Below are 17,520 nucleotides of genomic sequence, written 5' to 3' on the forward strand. Positions count from 1 at the left end.
TGGAGGATGGGAAAGGCAGCGGAGCACAACAGACACTAGGATGGCAATTTGTAAATCAATGGATGTGTAACTGATGTGATTCTGCAATCTGTGTATGGGGTGAAGGTGGGAGTTCATAACCCACTTGAATCAAAGTGTGGAATATGATATGTCAAGAAATTTGTAATGTTTTGAACAACCCACAATAAAAAATAAAAAAAAAAAAATTAAGAGCTACACTAAAATAGGAAAGGGAAAACAGATCCCGAGCCCAAAGGGATGGTCGTAACAAGAAAATCTTTGCCCTTTTGAGCATGAAAGAAATGCAAAGTGGGCCAAATTAAGGGGGTCAGAGGGATTTCTATCTGTGGTTGTCCTTGGGCCTTTGGGTTTCACCATATTGATAAGCTCGAGAACTTTGGGAGGATTGGTCTTTTCATGCCATTTGCCTTTAGCCTGTTATAAGTCAAAGAGTCTTTACTGTGAAAGGCCAAGACACAGCCACTACTCTTAAGAAAGGAAAGGCATAGCCCACTTACCGTATCACCTCCTCTCCTAGACAAACAAGGTAAGCAAACACTCCATCCCAAATCAAGATGTATAACCAAGATGCCATTATTTAGATACCACTCAGGCAAATGTTTAATGCTGGTTTTGAAAGATGGCAGGTAGCTCTTATGGGCAGACTGCTCACTGCTTAATCATTCAACATCTTCCTTGCCAACAAAACTCCAATTCTGTTCAAGGCAACAATGAGTGCAATTAAAAATAATCACCTCTTCAGAATCCCCTAGTAGTTAGGGTGGCATGTCACCTGGTTCTGGCCAGTGATATGTCAGTGGAAGTCCACCAGTTGGAAAATATTAAGGAAAATATTACTTTCCAAGTAAATAAAGGATAGTCCCAGCATCCTTTTGCTCCTCCCCTGCCCTTGTGGAATGACAGCCATACATTGGGGATGTCAGGGAAGAAACTGGAAGCAGTGATAATTAGCTGATGCCTGAAACTACCTGCCTTTACACTTCCTGCAACCTAGGAACAAAGAAATTCCTATCTGGCTAAGCCACTGCAGCTGTGTTTCTGTTATGTGCAGATGAACAAAACTCCTAACAGATAAATCCACCATCCTAAAAACTGCTTAATGATTTAGATTCATCATTCTTGGCCTGACCTGGAATTCCTGAGAATTTTGTTTTTGGTAAGGAATAACCAAAAATAATGATTTTATTCCCTTTTCATTGGTATAATAATACATAACAGTGGGATTCACTTGATATATTTGTGCATGTACATAGTATAATTTGGTCTCTTTTATTCCCCTGTAACCTACCTTCCTGCCTCTACATCTCCAACCTCTACCCTACTGGTCTCCCTTCTACTTTCAGGAGATCCTCTTTTTTCCTTTTCTCCTTTTTTCTCTCTAGTTTCCACATATGAGAGAAAACGTACAACCCTTGACTTTCTGAGTTTGGTTTATCTCACTTAGCACAATATTCTCCAGTTTCATCTGTTTTCCTGCAAATAACATAATTTTGTTCTTCTTTATGACTGAGTAAAACTCTACTGTGTACAGATACCACATATTCTTTCTCCACTTTTCCAATGACAGACATCAATGTTGGTTCCATGACTTGGCTACTGTGAATTGTGTGTGGCACACATGGCTTAAACTGTCACTGAAGTATGCTGACTTTAATTCTTTTGAATAAATACTGAGGAGTAGTATAGCTGGATCATCTGGTTGGAAACCCTAAGAGTGCATGACAGCTTCAGGCCAGAAACAAAGATGATTGCTCCACCTTCTGAAAGATATTTTAATGATCTGAACTACTTGGATAAGGACAGGGCCTCTCATATGTTCACAAATAAATTTACTTACAAGCTATTGGTCACTTGGAAAGCACAGGAGGTTAGACCCTCCAGGGAACAGAACACAGGGACAGCAAGTACAAAGTATCTACCTGTTCAAAAGTCTTCTTTTAAAAAACAAAGTAGTGATGAATATGGACAATTTTCTAAAAATATTGTTTTGCCAGTTTCCTCTTGAGACCTCAAGAAAGATGAGGCAGCTTCAATCTGTTTTGAGTACCAAGCATGAGGATCACTATGACTAAAAGCACCCATAAGAATATGGCACTTGTTGAAGAGTGCTTCTGTAGAGGTGTTTTCTCCCCAGTCAATTAAGCCAAACTAGGTACTCACTTCTGAGATAATAACCTTGGGTCACTGAGGACAGAATGTAAGGGCAGTAGTAATTGATGAGAAGAATTATTCTAGGAGGTCTGAGGCCAGGACAGAGGAGATCCCCAAGGTTAACAGATCCTTTAAGATTCCAGGAAGGGAGCTGAGACAGAAAACCACCATTGGCACCTGTTGTCCCAGAGGGACACTAACATTTTCTTTGCCAGTCATCGTTACTCCAAGGTAGAAATGCTGCATTACCTGGATATCCCTACTTAGTTTCACAGAGGAAATTAGGGAGAATGAATGATGTGATGCTTCCTTCCTTCCCAGACACTTCTCCAAGAAACAAGTCTAGAGTTCAGTGTTCAATTTATCTACCAGCTCAAGCATATTAGGATAAACCATAAAGCTCAGACTTCAATTGCCCTACTTGGTTTATAGCCCATTTGATTAAATTAATGAGTTAAGGAAAGAGAGGCTGAACCCTTAAAATCAAACGTCTATGATGTAGCATGAGTATTCAGGTTCATCCAGAACACAAAAGTTCCATATATGATGAGACACAGGTTAGAATTAGGATGAGCTGACATGGAGCACAGCTTATGGATATGATTCAAAAAACAAGTCCAAGTGCCACAGCAAGAGATCATCCTTCAGCCTTCATGGAGAAGGAAGCTTCAGGGTTATTCCCTGCCAAGTACAATGCTTGTCAAGTAGAAAATAACCATGAAGATTAATATTCTGGTTAATCTACATACATTTCACTTTGATGAGTTATGTTTCCAATAATTCATTATCCTTGACAAATATAAACACTTTTTCCATCAAGTGGCTGCTAATCTTAATTGCAAATATAAAGTCACTAGAAATAAACCAGTTAAGAACAATGAGTTTGAATTCTTTGCATACGAGTAGAACAACCTCAGCTGTTACTATCACTCATAGGGCTGCTAGCTAGTGGAACCCAGGCTACCATGGGCATGCCATGCAAAGTATACCTAGTATGACTCCTTCCTTTGCTTTGTTTCAAGAAGATCAATAGCTACTTCAGGTTACAACTTCTTCTTCTTGGTAGGTTAACCCCGTTATTTAAGTTGCAGTCAGTTAGTTTAGCCTGAGAATACATTTACAGTGATAACATTTCTCTGCTCAGATCTTTTTTTCAGAGATTTTTGAGGACAAAGTATGTTTTCTAGATTGTGTATGAATTGTTCTTCTTTTACCTCACTTAACACCCATATTAGGTGATTGTGTTTTTAAAAAATGTCTCTACCTAAAGAACAACTGAGTATAAAATGTTACACCAAGGAAAGAATTCTAAGACCCCTACAAGTGTAATGTAGAAGTAATTATCAATCTGTTTCTTCCAATCACTTGGGTAAATGTTCTGAAACATTAAAGAAATATCATTGGCCTCTAAAACCAATTACCCATCATTCCATCTATAACTGGCCACTTTCCTTCCTCATTTCTCTTAATAACTATTCCAAATCTGACTCCTTCCTAATTACCCTCTAACCTGCAGCAGGCTGTGATACATCCTAAAGAACCCACTCAATGGAGGACATTTGGCCTGACCTCTCGTGGCTTTTGGTCTCCCTACTACCATTTGTTCCTTACTCATCTGTACTTCTTACTTTCTTGCCCAGGGTTTTTTCTATTCCCCAAATTGCCTTTGACACAATTCCCTCCATCAGTCACCTTCACTCACCTTAATCTTTAACCTGTCCCTCTACAGGGACCTCTGCTTCACTAGAAACACATCAGCTTCATGGTTTTGTCTTCTTTGAGCATTACCTTCTTTGCCCCTTTCCCTTCTCACTCCTAGTTCCCTTCCCACTAGGATTAAAGTATCTGTTTTTCAGTTACAATAGAGTCTATAATACAAGGGCATATATTCAAAATACCTGAGTAATTTCCTAGCTGGAACAAAATTACAATAAAAGGGATGTTGAAGATGTTTAAGACATACACATAAATGTCTTCTTGAAGTCTTATTGTATTTGGTAGGATTTATACAAAGCATGTCCCTTAATGTCTCATATGTCTTCCTTAGAGTTGGCCCTCCGTAAATATGGGTGACACATCCATGGGTCCTACCAACTGCAGATGGAAAATATTTAGACATCTGAATGTGTATAGACTTTTATTTTCCTTCTCATTATTCACTAAGCAATACAGTCTGATAACTAGGTACATAATATTCACAATGTATTAGGGCATTGTAAGTAATCTAGAGGTGAGTAAGAGTTTTAAAAAGGTTGTGCATAGGTGACATGCAAACACTGCACATTTTATATAGGGACTTGGGCATCTGTCAATGTGGGTAAAGTCGGTATTCACCTCTAAGTCTGATTGGTTGCACTCTTTCTCTAAAAACACACCCAGAGAGCTCTAAAATCCTTCTAATAAAATTTTCATACCTATATGTTTGTGAATACTGTGGGAATATGATGAAGAAAATTTCTGATAATCTTTACACTTGCCTTATTTTAGCAAACCATGATACTTTTCCAAAGCAATTGATTTCATTTAGGTTTTTTGTTTTAACTATTCTGTGGCGTTACTCCAATTAATCCTGCGACTGATACTAAAAATATTTATGTTAAGTCTGCATTTCTAAGAAAGAAACAAAGTGTGTACCCAGGAGAAAAAGGTGTAAGATATAAGATTACCCTTACACAACTTTTTTGTTAACTATTTAGGGGCTTAGGGATTTTTCCCAGAACTTGTTAATTAGATGAGAAATAGGCTCCTATGACTTAAACCATATATTTTTTTTAGGAGAAACACCTAGGGGTCTTAAATAAAATTTCTATCTAAGGGTGCTGGAGTGGTGGCTCAGTGGTAGAGTGCCTGCCTAGCATGTATAAGGCACTGGGTTCGATTCTCAGCACCACATATAAATAAATAAAATAAAGGTCCATTGGGGAAAAAATTTCTATCTAAGCAGACTTATCAACATCTTCACTTTCACTAACACAAATCATCATTGGCTACCTTCCCTTTAGCTAACTTATCTTCCTGGTCAATGACTGCCCAACTCCATGATACACAATGGATTCCAGGGCATTTCTTTTAAATGTTAATTCTTGTGCTACTCCTCTAGAGATCCCCATTCAGCAAGTTTCAGTCTAGGCCCAGTAATCTGAGTTTAGCAAGGACTCTGACTTGTTAATTTTGATACAAGTACTATAAGGACCACGTATCGAAAACCTCTACTCCATAGTTATATCTAAGCAAATCAAGCAATCACAGTATAAGTCAATAACTGCCTGTTGAAAGAATGAATGAATGAATGAACAAATGAATGAATGAACAAGCTAACAAATGAGAGAAATGATAGTGAAAGAGATGTGGATTTCCTACTGTGAAGACTAAGAACACCTATTTCCTGCCATGGGAGTTGACAGAATAGTGGGAGAAGACTGACACATAGATATAGATATAACAAAATGCCATGATAGAGGTGTGCATACTTTGTTAAAGGAAGATGGAGAGGAATGATTGATGCTTCCTGTTGATTAATATGGCTCTGGGTCTGTTAAGTGTACAGTATTTTTGGGAGATGCATCTGGAGATATCCTTTGGGAGATCTACAAGTCTAAGCCAGTCATTCAGTTCTCCCATTCATTCCCTACACACACACACACACACACACACACACACACACCATATATCTGCACCAGGATTCATATTTTTGGTTCTATGACTAGTCATCAGAAGCAACAAATAAGTGGCTGTATTTTAAGCTGAATTTTGTGGCAAAAGTTACTATTATTGCCTGGGTCCCAGGACAGTATCCTTTTCTTTCTTGGAAAAGTTGGATTAATTATATTAACCTACAGTGTGACCATAGAGAGTAATTCTTTTTCAACTAAATTAATTCTTTTTAAAAATGCTGCAAAATGCTAAAATAATGTAAACATAGTTTTAACAGTTTTCAAACTCTTCTTTCCCCATAATATTTCAAACACAAAAATGAGTATCAGAATTATTTTTAAATGACTAATTTTTCCTGTGCATAATTGTTGGGTTTCCAGAAAATATCCTGTAACTAGGCTTTTATGCCAATAAGGGGATATACAGGAAACAAGACCAGACATATCAAACATATCCAGACATTTTGGGTTTGGAATTGTTTCTTTGCCAAATGAATATCCACAAGACCTCTATATAATACTGGAGATAAAACAGAAACAAACAAACAAAGACCCTTTTCAAAGCACTTACTTTCCTACCAGTCAACCCAGAGGGTTCAAAAACAGACGTGAGAAATTTTGTAAGATATTATGTGACGGATTGTGCCAGAGAAATGAAAAACAATGTTTACAATTTTTCTTTTCTTTTTTTGCTTTAAAATAATTCTATCTCCATTGTATGATTTTTCAAGAAGAAAAAAAGGCTCGGTTGATTTTCAATTTTCATCTCAGTTGACATTCAGTCACTTTTTGAATACTGAATTGCCTTTTGAACTGAACATAACTATGCTTTGACATTGATCATAAAGGGGTCTGACTCAATTCTGGCTTCACTGGGGAATTAGACAACCTCTCTGAGATTGGAGAGTTGGAAAGTAATATTAAGCTACAATTTAAATAAAAATAATCATTCTAGAACTGGGCAAAGATGGCACATTCACAGGGACTGTATGACTGTTACACAGCAAACTGACAAGCATGTGCTAGGAACACCCCTTCATGTTGAGAGGAAAACTCCCACAGTGACTTTGAGATCTGACTATACTAGAGGGGAGGGTGCTTCACCACTGAATATGACAAATTGAGCATCAATTTTATTAAGTGTTATGAGAATTTACTAACAAAATCCGTTGTGAATTTGCAAATTTATCACACCTTTTTAAGCCAGCCTCCCTAGATTCCAGGTTCCTTACATTGAAGCCCTCTGGATGGAAAGAAGAGCACATAAGACAGCTCAGAGATTACAGTCGTACCAGGCCACCACTGAAATTACACTCACTGGCAAGTGTGGCTTTGGAGGTGTTTGCATGGCTGTTTTCTTATAGTCACCAGAATGAAGATTTTCTGAGAAAAAAAAAATGTGCCAAAGATGGAAGAAAAGGACACCAGCACATTAGAAGGAAAAAAAAAAAAAAAGGAACAGAGGCTGAGAAGAGCTGATAACAAGTCTTCAAGCTTTGGCTTTGGGGAAATTTGTACATTCAAAGGACTGTCCAATGCTACCTAAGGAGGATCATGCTTCTCACAGAAGAGAACACTGACATCAGGATAGTAAGGAGCAGAACTCACCTGCTGAATTCAACACTGTGCATCTACAGGTTTGGAAGAGATGTTTTAATGCTATTTCTATAGAAGGCAATTCACAAGGGAGGGGGAGTACCCAGAGAATGTGAAATGCTTCGTTAGATCCATGATGGGTGATGTATATATAGCCAGTTACTAACCATTCCCCTGAGGGGACAGACACTCACCCCTTCAGACACACTGAGCAGGGGAAGTAGGCTCTGCTCAGCCACTTCCTATACAAATACCAGATCCTATTCTCATACAGTTGGTAGGAATGTAAATTAGTACAGCCACTAAAGAAAACAGTACCAAGATTCCTAAAAACACTAAAAGTAGAACTACCATAGGATCTAGCTATATCACTCCTGGGCATATATTCGAAAGGATCAAAGTCAACATATTATAGAGATACCTGCAAACCCAAGAAACTATTCATAAGAGCTAAGTTATGGAAGCAGCCTGTCAATGGATAAGTGGACAAAGAAAATGTGGTATATATACACAATGGGAGTATTATTCAGTTATAAAGAATAAAAAAATCACAATCATGTCACTTACTGGAAAATGGATGGAACCAGAGATCATCATGTTAAGTGAAATAAGCCTGACTCAGAAAAATAAGTATCATGTTTTCTGTCATATGTGGAAACCTGATCATAAACTATTGGATTAAACACTCATTTTAACAAGGGTGGAAATTGCTGGCATACCAGTGAGAAAAAAAAACTTGGACTAACTTCAGCAAATACCTCCCGAAAGTTTTAGTAGGGCCCAGAATAGCAGATCATAAACAGTTCAGAAATTACTTACAAATTAAAAAAATTTAAAAAATCACTTTCAAACACAGGTAATGTTGAAACATGTCTCTGTTCTGCTCAGTGGCTCCCTATTTATATCATAGTAAACTGTCTAGTGTGCTACAGAACATGGCTGCCCACCACCCCCTTCCAATTATGGCCCTGACTTCATCTTTCCTCCCACCTCATTCCACTTTAACCACACTGGCCTCCTAGACGTCCTCAAGAGTGTGGTCAGGATTCTGCCTTGGGGCTTTTGCTCTGGCTGATTCATTTGTCTAGAACTTTCCCCTAGACACACTGATGGCTCAATTCCTCCCTTCAATTTTTTCTTTCCCCCTCACAAATCACCTTTTCAACGAGGTCCACTTGGATGGCATTTAAAACTGCAATGAGGTTTGGATTGTCCCGTTTAAAACTGCAACTCATCCACTAACACTCCTGGACTCTCTTAATCTATTTACATAACCCTATCACCTTCTAACATACTTACATCTACTTACACATACTTACATACTTAATCTACTTATACACATATTATCTGTCTAGAATGTAAATCCAAGAACTCAAGAATCCTTGTCTATTCCATCCACTGACAGATCTCAAGTATTTTGCACGGTATCTGGCACATGGTCCTCAGATCTGGTTGAATGAAAGGTGTCTCAATATATTCTTTTGATTATATGATAAAAACCGAATATTAGTATTCTATTGTTAAAAATACAAAAGAGAAATAAAATCCTCACCAACAAATACATAAAGGCTTTTTAAAAAGATCTCCGTCTTGTTCAGAGAGAAGACAAGAATAATATTCAAAATTCCATGGAAGCCTTATTAGACTTCTCAATAAGATAAGTTTAAACTCAGTCTTTAGAGCAAGAATTTCTAATTAATATTCACACTTAATTCAAGTGTACTACTGAGCTGACATTCAACTTTCCTTAATACTTACAATTGCACACATCAGTGCACTAAAAGATGTAGAGCCTTACCTAAGATCACAGGCCTAGTTTCAGGTAAAGGCCTTTGACACATTTTAAACAAGCTCCTTCTTGACAAGAACTTACACAGCATTTCTAACTTAAGTTTTATTTGTTTTTCACAACTGAACAATTTCTTATAGAGGATTTATGAGAACTCATTCTTTGATAATACTTCAGATGGAAAAATGACTAATTCCTTCCTCCTATCAATCAAGAAAACTATATTTAATTTGGTTATTGCAGACATTTATAATAAATCTCATAGTGAAAACAAGTTATTTGCATTTGGCTGTATCCAATTTTATGACAAAATATCAGAAGGAACTAGGTGTTCTTTGTAAAAATTTGAGACTTAAAAATTTCCAGTTCTTTCTCGAGCACATGTTGCTATCAGTACATCATTTTCCCATCATACTGTACAGAGTTATTTCCTTCCAGCAGTCACACTTACATAACAAGAGTGTACACTCAAGCTCAACTCAAGGGTCAAGTGTGACTGGCATTCAGTAGCTTGGTAAACATCTTAGCACATGGTTCAATATTAGGCTCTACTAGAATATTCTCTGATGATGACAATAAAATGCCTCATTCCTAATCTGTGTAGCAGAACTGATGGGGCAGAACAAGGCTTCTTTCTGCTGAAGAAATTCCATGATAAACAGTGGAGCAAATGATTTTTTTCCTAAAGGTTATAATTTGGACCAAAGTGATAATAGGCTAAAAATAGTTAGAAAGAACATTTCAAACCCCAAAGGCAGAAGTAAAATAGCAATTATTGAAAGGAGATTTGAAGGAAAACACATAAACACAAGATGCAGGGCTGAAGACATAAGTAACTCAGGTAGAGTGCTTTTCTAGCTTGTACAAAATCTGGGCTCAATCCCCAGCACTGCAAAAAATGAAACAAACAAACAAAAAATGCAAAGACCCTGAAGCAGGAGCCAGCCAACCATGTTCTAAAGAACATCAAAGTGATGCAGTTAGAGTAGCAAGAAGAAGGCAGAGAGTGGGAGGAGATCAGAGTTAGCAGGAGCCAGTTTGCAGACAATTGTAGTAGTAATAATTATAACAGTAGTAAAAATAATAATAAACTTTCTCAAGAACAACCTATGTGCTAGACACTACTCTAGCATTTTACCTACATTAACTCATTTAAACCTTTAACAACTCTTTGAAGTAGAAATTAATATCTGATTTTTAATGATGAGGAAACTAAAGCACAGACAAGTTAAGAAATGTGTCCAAGGTTACAAAGCTAGTCTGTGCAGAGTGAACCCAGGCTCTAGCTCCAGATACCATATTCCTCAAAACTACACGATGCCATCTACCCAGACCATAGTGAAGGTTTAGATTCCACTTTAAGGATCACTGAATTACTGGAGGACTTAAAGCACGGAAGTGACACAATTTGCATTAAAAATATAAATCTGCTGTGTGCAGAGTAGACTTTAGAGCAGCAAGAATACAGTGCCTTATGCTTCATGCCCAGGAAAGCACCAGAGTCATAACCTGAACATGGCCCTCCTCCCATCACCATCCTTCCTGTGTAGTTAAAGCTATAGCAGATATAAATTTCCACCCTTAGAGAAAAAGGCCATGAACCAATCTCTGACTCTTCAGTTCAGCAACCTTAGGTGACTCATCCACCTCTCATGCCCGCCACATCAAACCACCATCCTGTAATTTCACTCTCTACATCCACCATGTTCTTCCCTTCCCTCTTCTCATGCAAACAACTCCTCAAATCCCACTTTCTTCATAGTCATCCTTAATTAGCCAAAATATAAAGCTCCAATTACCCATCATTTCGGAGCTCAGTAAAACTCTTAATGCAACATTATTTACTGTATCAATGGCACTGACTCCACATAGTCTCTATTTGCCAAGAGAAGTAGGTTTTCTGTTTTTAGGTACATATCATACAGCAGAGAAACAATGAGAGTAACACACTATTTGATACTGCTATTGCCAGGTGTCAGCTGTGAGATGACAACAATTATAAGTTTAAATCCCATTCACTTAATTTATACCCTTGGGCAAGTCTTAAAGCTATATGTAGATCCCATTTCTTTTTTTAAAAAAAATATTTTTATGAGTTGTTGATGGACTTTTATTTTATTTATTTATATGTGGTGCTGAGAATCGAACCCAGTGCCTCACACATGCCAGGCAAGTACTCTACTACTGAGCCACAACCCCAGCCCCATAGATCCCATTTCTTTAATCTATAAACAGATAAAAGCACCTGGCTCAGAATGCTGTGAGAAGTACATGAGCATTACATGTGAACCTGACATAATAGGAGCTAAATGTTCAAGTTCTTATAATTTTTTAAATCTGTGTCTTCCTTCTTTGGAAGGGAGCTATGTTTTTATTTTCATGCTTCAAAGCACAATTCTTCAACCTCATTAGTTTTTACTTTTAAAATTTGCTTTATTCTAAGTTCTCATAAATATATATATAAATTAAAACAAAAGAATGTTCATTTATGTCTCTTGAAATGCTGGTTTCTTAATCAATGGCTGCCAAAAGACCAGGGCCAAGGTGAAATTCCCTACTATACAGTACTTACAAACTGTGCCACTAAATACACAGCACAGTAGCTCACATACAGTAGCTCAATACTGCCCAGTTCCTAAAAGGAAGTCACTCAAAGCTTAAAAATCTGTCTTGAGAGAGACCCAAATGAAGACACCCTCATTTCCTCACACAATGAAACCAGGATTTTCAGTACAGCATTCACCTTGAGAATCTGTCTCAGAACCATGTATATAAAAAGTTGCAAGGAATGATAATAGCATTTTAATTATGTATTCTACTTTTTTTCCTCTAATTATTAAAAAAATCATATATGCACTAAGCTGTCACTCAAAGGTTATCCCTTTTATTTTTTCCATATTTTTATTGGTACACTAAAATTATACATACTGGTAAGATTCATTATTACATATTCATACATACACATGATATAACAATATAATTTGATCCTTATTGTTCCCGGTTACTTCCCCTGTCCCTCTCTTCCCCCCCAACACCCGTCCCTTTCCTCTAGATAATCACTTTTAGTACCAAGTGACATTTACAAGCAAACTTTAGATCCTTCAAGATGTTACTTTTACATGGCACCTAGTGCTGAAAGATCTGAGAATTAAACAATCAATATAAAACACAATGTTCATCACAAAAGCATCTATTGGTTAGGAGTAAATTATTCCTTTAATCTTAATAAGCTTGTACAGTACAGATCAGAAACCGTAATAACTATATTCAAAAAAGGAAGTTACTTTCATTGAACTGAACCAAATACTTGTTGGAGCTAATCTAAATTCAGTCTGAAAATATTAATTAGAAGTACATGGGGGCGATATTTCTGAAACATTCATTGCTACTGATTCTAAAGAATAATTTTGCAGAAGGAGCTGTTTCTTGTAGGCCCCTCCCCAAAACTACTTGATCAGAAAATAAACTTTCCAGAAATTAAACGGCTCATCTGAATTTCTGCTAAATCATTAGCTTACTTTTCACTAACCTGGGTTTAACAAGGGCACTACTGGAGTTCTAGCACATAATTCTCAGTGAGGGCCTATCCAGTGTACTGCAGGAACATCAGCATTCCTTGTTCCCAGACACTAAATGCCAACTGTTCCTATATGGGAACAAAAATAACACCCACCTCCTCCATGAGAGCTACTGATTGGCATTTTATTGCCAAAATAAAATTCTTCATGGCATAAAACTATTGTATAAGAGATTAGGATAAAATTGAAATTCTGCTTCTAAATTTTAGAAGGTTTACAGAAAACTTGGTCAGTTTCCTACAGTTACCACAAGAATATATCTAAAGACTACGGTCTTATGCTCAAGTTTAAGTTTTATTGTAAGATTGTAGTTTACAAGAACAGTTTCTGTAACATGAAAGTCTACAAATACTCGCCCATAGATATTTTACCTTAAAAATAAATGTTTTAACAACTCATTCCCTAAAAGCACAGTTTTAAATTTCATCATATGCAAACAATTTTTGCAGGGGTAGATAACCTGCCATGAAATCTATTTAGACTCAATCTAATGCCATTTTCAAAAGCATTCTTGTAGATAGAACCTGTACTGAACATCCCAGTAAAGTAATTCCTTTAAAGCCAGTGGGACCAGAAATTCACAGTAGGGGGACTACATATTTACTTGTAAAGCTTCATAAACTTTAATCCCAGTAGCTCTCTCTATATTGAGTTTTCAAGTGACTAAATGTGATTAAACATACCATACAGTTTGTTAATAACTGTCCCTAACCAAGCAAGAAGAGGACCACATTTAGGAACTTTTCAAAGTAAAAGGCGGAGATGACTACAAATCCAAAAGTTTAGATAAGGAAATCAGATGAGGGTCAAATTCATTTCACAGAACTTTCCAGTATCTTACCTCATACAATCCCCCAAAATTCCCCTCTGCCTTTGCCAGGGAAGAATCCATCACCTCGAACCAGGTTTGGGGAGCAGCAGGAAGACACATGTTGCACTCTCCTTAAAACCCTGTGCCTGGCCTTGCTACTTGGAAGTTTCATTCATAACAGCAGCCAGAGCTGAAGTCACAACCAGCCTGGAGTCCAAGGTGGCTCAGAGTCCTTTGGGTCCACCTCAATGATGCTCCTGCGTCTCCTTCTCTTCCCAGTGTTCTAGAAATGGAATACCAGGCGGACTGGAGCAGACCTCCACCAGGAGACTCCTGTCCAGCTAAGAAGGACACCGAGAGCCCCTGCTGCCTCTCATCAAGACTTATCACTGTTCAGACATCCTAAGTGAAAAAACACATCGTATTGTGTCCCTTCGGCAAAGGCAGCAGTGGCCACACCCCTATAAAGGGTACAGGATGCAATCGCCCCATCCTCCCTCAGCTTCCTTCCTTTGCTTTTCCATGGGAGAATTCCAAAGAATGAGTTATGTGTACACACACACACACTCACACACAGTAGGCTGATGTCAAACAAACTGATTGCTCTCACAGAGAGGCGCTGCTGTCTGATTTACTCAGAACAGAGCAGTCACTATGTATGTGGGAGCTCCAATGCATCGTTTCCATTAATCAGCTCTTGCCTTCCTTTAGGTTATTAAAACAGGCTTGGAGTCGCCTCATCAATCCAGAGTGGACTTTGTGAATTTATGATTTCAAATTGTAAAAGAGATTAAAACCTTTTCAAACATTACACAGCTTTAATGAAAACCCTAAAATGTGGTTATTGATCCAGAAGTTATTTGCAGATCTCATTTTCAAAAGTGCAAAAATGGACACAATCATCAATCTAGCTAGTGCCCTTGTCTTTCACTGGAAAGAGTTGGGATGCAGGAATCCCCAGTTCAGATCCACTGGTCTTTAATGGCAAGGCAGCCTCTTGATGCCGTTAGCTCACCTGTGTGAGCCACTGCCATTAAGGGCTAGCTGAATGCAATCAAAGCCTACAAGACCATCTTTTTCCAGCAAACCGCCAGGAAAACAAGACCAAATGTCCTCAATTGCCTGGTGCATTTGCTGTAAAGTGAGGCAGGCTGGTTTTAAACTTCACAATGCATCTGGTGGCTGCATTTTTCTCTGTCCTGTTCCCTTAATCCAGAATTTACCCTAAAACTGAGAGGGCCACAGAGCTCTGGGCTGAGTCTGAAATTGGAAGAGGCTTGTACAAACCTCTTCTTAACTATAAACTTGGCTCTCTCTTAGGACAAATCATCATGACTTTACGGTGTGTCTTAGCAAATAACAATAATAACAAGTATGTACAGAATGCCTTCTATGTGCTAGGGACCCAGAGTAGACCTTTAAAAATAGTCTCTAATGAGCACCATTATGCTCTAAGAATGAGGTCAACACTGTGATTGGATCCATATTACAGATGAGGAAACTGAGGCTCATGGAGAAGAGTGACAATAGCCAGGATTTGAAGTCAGATCTGAATGATACCCAAACCCCTCAAATAACATTCCTGAAAATGCCAGCAACCTCACTAACTTGCAGGAGGCCAATGGGTCCACTGTGGCCTCAGTTACCATTAGGAGATTCAAAACGTAAGTCTAGAAAGGACAAATTCATTTCCTCTTATTAGCATCAAAGGTGACCGTAGCCTATGAAAAATAAATGGACTTAAAATATGAGCATCTCTGCTTTCATGCCTAATCAAAAATAGTGATAATCTTGGATATTTCACTATTCTCCAGTTATGGACCAACAAAGTCTCCTTGGGCTACAAAGAGGCTTACCCTCTCTGCTCATGGTACAACTCTTACTGCCACTGGCTTCCAGGTCTCTAGACCAGCCTGATGCTCCACTCATCCTCCAGGTCATGATCCTTTGCTTTCCAAATGTGGTGACATTGTCAGATATGTCACTTCAGCTGCACCCTAAGATCTGGTGTTACCAATGTCCACATGTGACAAACAGGCTATTCCCGTATAAAGGCAACCTACTTTCTCCCAGCACAAGCCACTGTTATAATTAAACTAGATTTCCCAATAAACAAGAAAGAAACTTAAAGTGCAGAGGGTGGGAGATTAGATAGAGTTTAGAACTTAGATTTAAGACCCCCAAATATGGGCTGGGGCTGTAGCTCAGTGGAAGAGCGCTTGTCTAGCATGTGTGAGGCAATGGGTTCAATCTTTAGTACCACATAAAAATAAAAAAAATCCAAGGCATTCTGTCCATCTACAACTACAAAAAAAATAAAGAATAAAAAAATACTTTATGAAGTCAGACATTTAAAACAAAAAAGATTCCCAAATACATGTGCTCCTTCATATGTGTGGTATATTTTTAAACACAGGTAGTTTATCCAGCATCTCTGCAGTCATAGTAAACAACCATATTAAGAACTTACAGCCAGAGGATCATAGTGTCAGACCTTAGAATGCATACAAGCTAATTCTTTCTCCAAACCATACTCCTCTGTGAAGAAAAGCCAGCAAAATCGCTAACAACAAATAAAATGGGGAAAAGATTAACATAACAATTTTGCATGCATATGACACAATTGTTTTCACTTACTATGACATCATATGGTGTTAGGTATGGGGAGATAGTTATATACAAAACAAACATAGCCCCTACCCTTATAAAACTTACATTTGAGAGAGACAGGGGGAAAAAAAGCAATGAAAAACAAACATAAAATGGGATTGAGCTGGGCACCATGGTGCACAACTGTAATCCCAGCAGCTTGGGAGGCTGAGGCAGGAGGATCGCAAGTTCAAAGTCAGTCTCAGCAATGCTGAGGCACTAAGCATTCAGTGAGACCCTATCTCTAAATAAAATATAAAAAGGGCTGGGGGTGTGACTCAGTGGTTAAGCAGCCCTGGGTTCAATCCCTCCCCATACCTAATTATCTCCCTATACCTAAAAAAAAAAAAAAAACATTGAATTACAATTATGATACATGCTACAAAGGAAAAAAGAAAATCCTAAGGGATCTGATGATCTGCTACAGAATGACATGGTCCAGAGAATAAGAAAAAGCCAACTCGAGGAATCAGTGCATGAACAACTACCATCTAAAGGATGACCAGGAATTGTTATGGAAGGGAGAGGAGAGGAGCCAAAGGTAATTCCAGGTGGAATTGCTCAGCAGAGGCTCTGCAGTGAGAAGTAACACAGCCCTTTCAGAGACTGAAGGAAGGTCAATGAGATCAGAGCACAGAAAGGGAACAGAGAAGAGGCTGCTAGAGGAGAACCCATTCCAGAAATTTTAAGCATTAATGTACATGGAGGTAAAGAAACCCTTAGCAATAATGGAATGTAAGTAAGTATTTCCTTTTTCCTGGCTCCTTCATAGCACCTTCTGAATATCCATTTGATTATCACAGTTCTTATCATTCAAAATCATTGATCTAACAAGGATGGCTGTGGGGGGAACTGTGATTTGGGGATGCTGACTGGATTAATCATAGAAAATTAACTAAACTAGCTTATTCCCCAAAGCACAGAGAATAGCTATTGAAATTAAGTAGGAACGAGCAAAGACTCTAGATTACAGAAGGACTTAACAATGGGAAATAGTCAACAGTGTCTCCTCCATCTACCTTTATGCTGGCACCAAAAACACAAACCAGAATCAGGATTACAGCATCAGGAAGGAACAACCCTTTTCCTTAAAAGCCATTATAAATCTCTTCTGTGTTTATGCATCTTGCATGCCTCTGAGTCTGACATCACTGCATACATTATTGAAGCCTCACAGCATGTGTCTGCCTATCTGTTGCAATTTTCATTAGAAGCTTCTTCTTCTGACCTTGGTGCTCAAAAAGCAGCTAGATTAATGTTTTTCTCATCATC

At 38.1% G+C, this 17,520-nt stretch overlaps 1 protein-coding gene across 7 annotated transcripts in view; it reads right to left on the minus strand.

Annotated features, from left to right (window-relative positions):
• The window catches only part of Hecw2 (HECT, C2 and WW domain containing E3 ubiquitin protein ligase 2), a 363,407-nt gene that overhangs the window by 141,709 nt on the left and 204,178 nt on the right, over window positions 1-17,520 (minus strand). For 2 of the 7 annotated variants that reach the window (XM_048808219.1, XM_048808217.1), the window contains exon 1: window positions 13,630-14,019. The exons of the other annotated variants lie outside the window; for them this stretch is intronic. The gene's annotated coding sequence lies outside the window, so the exon portion shown is untranslated. Of the gene's footprint in view, window positions 1-13,629; window positions 14,020-17,520 lie in introns of those variants that run through there. 7 annotated transcript variants of the gene reach the window in all.

Source organism: Marmota marmota, unplaced genomic scaffold (assembly GCF_001458135.2).
Source record: "Marmota marmota marmota unplaced genomic scaffold, marMar, whole genome shotgun sequence".
Classification (NCBI taxonomy): Eukaryota; Metazoa; Chordata; class Mammalia; order Rodentia; family Sciuridae; genus Marmota; species Marmota marmota.